At 53.4% G+C, this 6,179-nt stretch overlaps 1 non-coding gene across 1 annotated transcript; it reads left to right on the forward strand.

Annotated features, from left to right (window-relative positions):
* The first annotated feature begins 5,688 nt into the window (after positions 1-5,688).
* Positions 5,689-5,819, forward strand: MIR8815-1 (microRNA mir-8815-1). The gene has a single exon (NR_128755.1). It is a non-coding gene; the product is annotated as a microRNA mir-8815-1 (primary transcript).
* Positions 5,820-6,179: the final 360 nt, after the last annotated feature.

Here is a 6,179-nt window from a genome sequence, read left to right on the forward strand (position 1 = left end):
ATTTCACCTCACAGACTCCTGAATATGTGATGTCCCGTAAGCATGTCTTTCATGGTTTCTAAGTGTTCCAACATGCAGAACATGCAATTCACATTGCACTTCTTAAGCTTTTACAAATGTAATACACAAAATACTTAGACAAGTATAAAATATTATAGATGTATTGTGTTTATATATATAATATAAATATATATAATTCGCCTCCTACATTGTATGTGTGTAGGAATTAAATGTCTAAAAACATAAATATAATCAGAAAGAAGGAAGGAAAGGTGGTCTGAGATAGTCTGAAAGCTGCACCCTAAATTACCCAGCAGGATTCAAGGGGGCCGGGGGTCCCACTGCCTGGTGTGCGGATGCTCACTTGTTCCCCTGTTTTTCAGCACAGCTTGCTGCCTGCATGGAGAGCCTGGGTCCCTGAAGTCCAGAGTTTTGCTCAATGAACAGCTCCAGAGAGTAAGCCTCCAGCCTTCTGCCAGTGGGGAGCAGGTATGGGCTTCTAACCACACTTGGTAGTCACACTTCCAGGGACTCCCGACTTTTCACCCACGTGCTCCCCCACCCCCAGGGTCCCTGACCTCCAGTTCAGAGCTTGAGAAGTGCCCCAGGCAGGAAGGAGCCTGCTCACAGGAGCTCTGTCGCTGGGGGCTTGGGCTCAGGCTCACTCACTTTTGCAAAAAAGTCACCCCGCCTCCATCTGTAGACCTGCTCCCCACATGTTAATGCTCTTATCTCTGTGCCACTTCTCTGTGGCTTGACCTTTTCATCCAATCCCTTTACTATTTTCTCAGTGGAGCTAGAGGAGGGGGTGGAGGTAGATGTCCATGATTAGTGGGAAGTGTCTTAAATTCTCACACACATTTTACTGCATTATTTAAGTTTAATCTAGTGTCCTAGAACCCGTAGAGAGTAACTATTTTGCTGTGTGTGTATTAAAGATCAGAGGGCATCAGTGCTAGACTCAGATGCTTAGTTGAGTCTTAATTTTATGCCATTACTATATTTATTTAAATCACCAATTTAATCTTCCTCATTTTTATGTTATAAATAGCTTAAGTTTTAAAATCTATTCTTTCGTTCACACACTACCATCAAATCTATGTCAAAACAACTTCATTTCTAGGAATAATGGAATCTGTCTTGCTTAAAAATATTAAACTTAAAAATAATTTTTTTTTCAAAATCCATCAGGACCTCTTTCTTCTTTTTGTTAAACATGCTTGTGGCCTACCTACACTCATTTGGAAAAATGAAACTAAAAACAATGGGAAAATTTAAAAAATAAAATTTGTCATAGCTTTAGATATGAAGGTTATAAAAATAAATCTATAATCACTTTAGTTTTTCAAGGCTTTTTATAAAAGTTTATTAAAGTTCTCTCACATAAGTCCTTTGATGTCTGTAGTCCAAATAGAATCAACAAATGTTAAGTATCAGTAATATTTACTTACAATAACAATGTATTTTTTATTCTAGAATCTCTTGAGTACAAGTGGCAGAAACTCATCTCAAACTAAGACCCCCAATTTTTTTGGATACATGGGAATTCTACGAGTTTATTCAGGTCTAGTTCTAGATGGATCAAGGTGGGTGTTAAAAGATAGGGTTCTGATGTTCTCTTTCTCTCTTTCTATGTATGTATCTGTATGTATATATAGATACATCTATATCAGGCAAACTTTAATTTTTTAATTAATTGAGAGACAGCATGAGTGGAAGGGGGGAGGGGCAGAGGGAGAGAGAATCTCAGGCAGACTCTTCCTCACTGAGCACAGAGCCCGACCAGGGTTCGATGTCATGACCCTGAGATCATGACCTGAGTTGAGACCAAGAGCTGGCTGCTCAACTGACACCACCAGGTGCCCCCCATGCAAACATTTTTAAAATAAAAATTTTATCATGTTGTCAAGAATATTCAAACAAATATCAGATGAATGTTAATCAGTTAAGGTAATTTTCTCAGGAGACTGAATCACTTACTAAAAGAATGGGACATTTCAATGATTTTTCTCTTGAATTTTCCTTCTGGTATGTGGATTAGAGCCACAGAAGGAAATCAGTCTGGTAATTTTATAACCAGACTGATTTGCTGGTCCCCATCTGATAAACTTTTTCTTATGGACAATTGTGCGTGTGTTCTTCTAAGTCTGCTTAGCACCTGCACTCCCTTGTATGCTTGGTATTTCCCCGACCTTATAAGTCATAGTGGGATGCAGAGGTGGCCTCCCACAATGGGAGATGACAATGATAAACGCTGGCTTCCCCAGAGCCCCTTGCAGCTATAGCATGGTCAGGTGACTAGCATTGACTTGGAGGCAGGAGCCAGTGACTCACAGAGGTAGGCACCTGGAGCCTCTACTTGCTTTGAGTTTCTAGAGCAGTCGTGGCAACAGGGCTGGGGTGGGACGGATGCGGGTGCAGTGCTAGAGAGGTGGGTGGTGCAAGCTGTAGAGACTGTAGCTTGTTGGTGGTGGTAGGGGTGTCCACCCTTGATGAGCTGTGCCATGTGGTAGTGGGCATTGACCCTGTGTCTCATAGAACCTGGCTCTCCGAGCCCATTGGCAATTTGGTGATCTACCCAATATCCTTATCATAAATTCCTTTCCTGTTGAGATCAATTGAGTTGGTTTCTGTTTACAAGTGAGACCTTGAGCTGAGGAGGGCCTTCTCTTCCTCGGTGTTATCTCTCCTTTAGCTCTATACTTACTAATTTGCATCTTAGACTACTTTTGGGCTCTGCTACTTGGATCTTCTTTTTTTTTTTTGATATTCTGATATTAGTTGGAAGAGGGAGTCCAGGAGAAGAGATAGAAGAGGACGGAAGGCCACACTGGGGCTGGGAGGCAGAGAGAGCCCTGCCTGAGGCCCCTTGGAAATCAAGCCCTGATCGCTAATTCAGCAGGTACAAGCTGCCAGACACAGGGACACACTCCTCTTCACCTTTGCTCCCATGACCCCGGTCCAGTCCACCATCACCACTCACCTGGATTATGGCAATATTCCCTGGTATTCCCCTACTTCTGCCCTGGTCCCCTAAACACTTTACCAAACACAGGGATCCTGTTAAAATATTAGTCAGTTTATGTCAGTTCTCTGAAAACTCCAATGTCTCCCATTCCTCGGAGATTAAAAATCTTATAGAGGCCTACAGGCTCACTCCCCCCACCCAAACATTCATTTTACTCTGTGTTTGATCCTGAGGAGAAGCTAAGTGCTGGAGGGAGGCTGGTGGGCTGGGGCCCTGGCTGGGGCACCTCCCCCCACCCCCCCTTTAGGAGCCAAGCCCTGCCCTCTGGAGCCCTTGGAGCATCTGGACAGTTCCACAGGGCAGGAATAGGCACTGGAGGGAAGAGGAGCCCTAGAGCCGAGTCTTATTTGTCAAGAACAGAGCAGAGAACTAAGTTGAGGGATGCAGGGGCCACCGCCAGCCAGCGCCCACATCTCCCTCGGACACCAGCAGCGAGGCTAGCAGACGGGAAGCCACTTGCCCTGCTTGTCCCTCAGCCCAAGGAGGGGCCACATTGTCCGGAAGGGGCAGTGAGGGGGGCAGAGTGATGAGGTAGCAGGGTGGGCTGAGACAAGGTCATTGTGTGGGAACGAGAGGGTGTCCAGATCAGCGCAAACCAAGGGGAAGAGGGTGACGATGGGCAGTGGGTGCTCTCAAAAGTCTCCGAGGGCGGAGAATGCTCAGTGCCCCTGTCACTAGGGAGACAAATAGCCCAGTGGACCCCAGGGGAGCCCTGCGGTCCCCCCCACATTCCAAGCCCTGGAGGGCGGTGGGGCAGGTGAAGGCACCCCTTTGGCAGCACCCTGGGGAGAAGCGCCCGCTCTGGGGAGGGAGGGCGGGCAGGGGTGGGGTGGCAGGTGCCCACCTGCGGGGGTGGGGGGCTGAGGTCGGGCAGGCCGGGCCGCTGGGAGGGAAGGAGGGAGGTCGGGGAGGGGTGGCGGCCCGGGAGGCCCTGGGAGGGTTGGGGCCCGCCCCGCCCCGCCCCGCCGCGGAGCCCTGGCTCTGCCCCGGGACGCTCCCGCGCGGCGGGGAGGGGGCGACGGGGCGGCCCGGCCGGTCCCGGCCTCGGGCGCTCGCCAGCGCCGTGTCTGTCCCCCTCCAGGGCCGGGCCGTCCCCGCGGGGCGCAGAGACGACGCGGCCGGCCCCGGCGCCCGGGCCCCCGTCACCCCCGCGCCTCCGCCCTCCACCCGCAGCGCGGCCGCCCGGGCTCCGGGCTCCCGCCTCCGCCTTTGCCTTCGGGCCCGTCCGGCTCCTCCCGGCGGCGGCGCTCGAAGAGCCGAAGACCCGGCCTGGAGACCTGAGCTGCAACTTCCCGAAGACGCTCGCAGGGGCCCCTGGAAAGGCCGGTCCCCCCAGGGCGGTCCCCCCAGGGCGTGGCACCTGCCGGGCTGCGGGGGGGGGGGGGGGGAGGGGGGCACAGCGACCTGCTGGGTGGGGGTGGCCGTGCTGGGCGGTGGCTCCTCGCGAGGACTCTGCAGGGGCGCAGCCTGGAGGGCCCGCCGGCCTTGGGTTCCCCGTCAGGGGAGGGGAGGGGCGCTGGGGGACAGCGGCAGAAGCAAAGGCCCTGGGGCCGGGGCCCTGGCTGGCTTAGGTTGTCTCTGCCGTTCTGCGTGGAGCCTGGCCCGGGCGGGGGGGGGCGCGGAATTCCGGCTCTGACTTGTGCTGGGGTTAGGTTGGTGACGGCAGCGGGGCCAGGGTGGTCTTCTCGGGCCGGGAGAGGGCTGGCAGGCACGTGGGCCGTGCTGCAGGCTCCTCCCGGGTTCCTGGGTTAGCGGCTGGGGCGGGCAGGGAGGCCGCTGAAACTGCTCAGCGGCAGGTGGCAGAGACCCCTGCTGGCCGTGGGGATCGGGAGGGGGGCTGCTGCTGGGTAGACCCCCGGAGGCTCAGGCTTCGGGGCCTGCGGACCCTCGGGTCTCATAACCCAGTCCTAGATCTCTCCTATGTGTAACCCCGGGCACCCCGAATCCAGTCTGCTGAGGGTCCTTATAGTCACAGAGTGGCTCCACGCAGGCCTTCAGGCCCTCAGATTCGGGACCCACAGCAATCCGTGGAGCCTTCCCAGTATCCTCCACCTGCCTCTTCCTGGGATGGGAATGGACAATTTCTCAAGCGCGTTTCCACCTTCCACGGGCTAGAAGGGAATGTGGTGTATCCTGCTCGGTCCCGGCACCCCAGCTCCTTGAGTTCTGGCCCTCGAAAGGCAGGAGAGTGTCGAGCAGTGTGTGTAGGATGACTCCGCCGGTTCTCCCCTGGGAGAGCTGAGGGCAGCTTGGGGGCCCTGCCACAGAAGGTGTCCAGCTTGTTGGAAAAGGTGAATTTGTTGCTGAAGCCAGAGTTTGCAATCGTGATGTTCCTGTCAGCTTCCAAGAGCAGGTTTTCTGCCTTCAAGTCTCCGCACGCAGCCGGCCTCCGGTGACAGTTTGCACAGCAGTCACCACCTGGTGGAACTTGCCTCTTCCCTTTCCTGCTGCCACGAGCCACTAGGTGCTCCAAGCGCCTCCGCCAGCGCCTGCTGAGCAAGGCCAGGAGTGTCCTCAGCGTCGGGCCCCCCTGGTATTTCGCTGTGTTGGGGGGAGCCTCTCCTCCACCATTCCTGCTTGGCGGGGGGAGTCTCTGCAAGGTGGAGACCTGCTGCATCTCATCGGTGATCCTCACCGCCCGCCGTCGCTTTCCCAGTCAGGCGCTGGGCCAAGCTCCCCACAGCTGACTTCTGCTTGCCAGTGGCCTGCGGGGGACGGTGGCACCACGAGCCTCTCCTCAGCAGAAGGCGGCTGGCAGGCCCGGCAGCCTGTGGGCCTTACTGCTGTGCGTGGGGTCAAGGTGTCCCAAGGTCGGCTCACATTTGGGAAAAGCTGGTGAGAGCCTTGGTCCAAATCGCCTCCAAAGAAAATCAGCTCAAATTTCACCTGAGGAACTGACCTTTGTAATGGAATCGAAACGCAACGCTAGACAAGAATAAGGAAAGCAAATATCAACAAACTAAAATATAATTGAGTAAACAATAAAAGTGATAAAAGTAAAAATAAATTAGGAAAAAAAGGATAGAAGGGGGAAAAAAGACCCCAACAACCAAAACAGCCCAAAATGCCAAGGAGGAAACAAGCTAACTTTGGTCAAAGTCCTTCAGGTCAATGAAAAGCAGCTTCCAGAGCTAGAAGACTGCTAACCCAG

This window comes from Canis lupus, chromosome 28 (assembly GCF_011100685.1).
Source record: "Canis lupus familiaris isolate Mischka breed German Shepherd chromosome 28, alternate assembly UU_Cfam_GSD_1.0, whole genome shotgun sequence".
NCBI classification, from domain to species: Eukaryota; Metazoa; Chordata; class Mammalia; order Carnivora; family Canidae; genus Canis; species Canis lupus.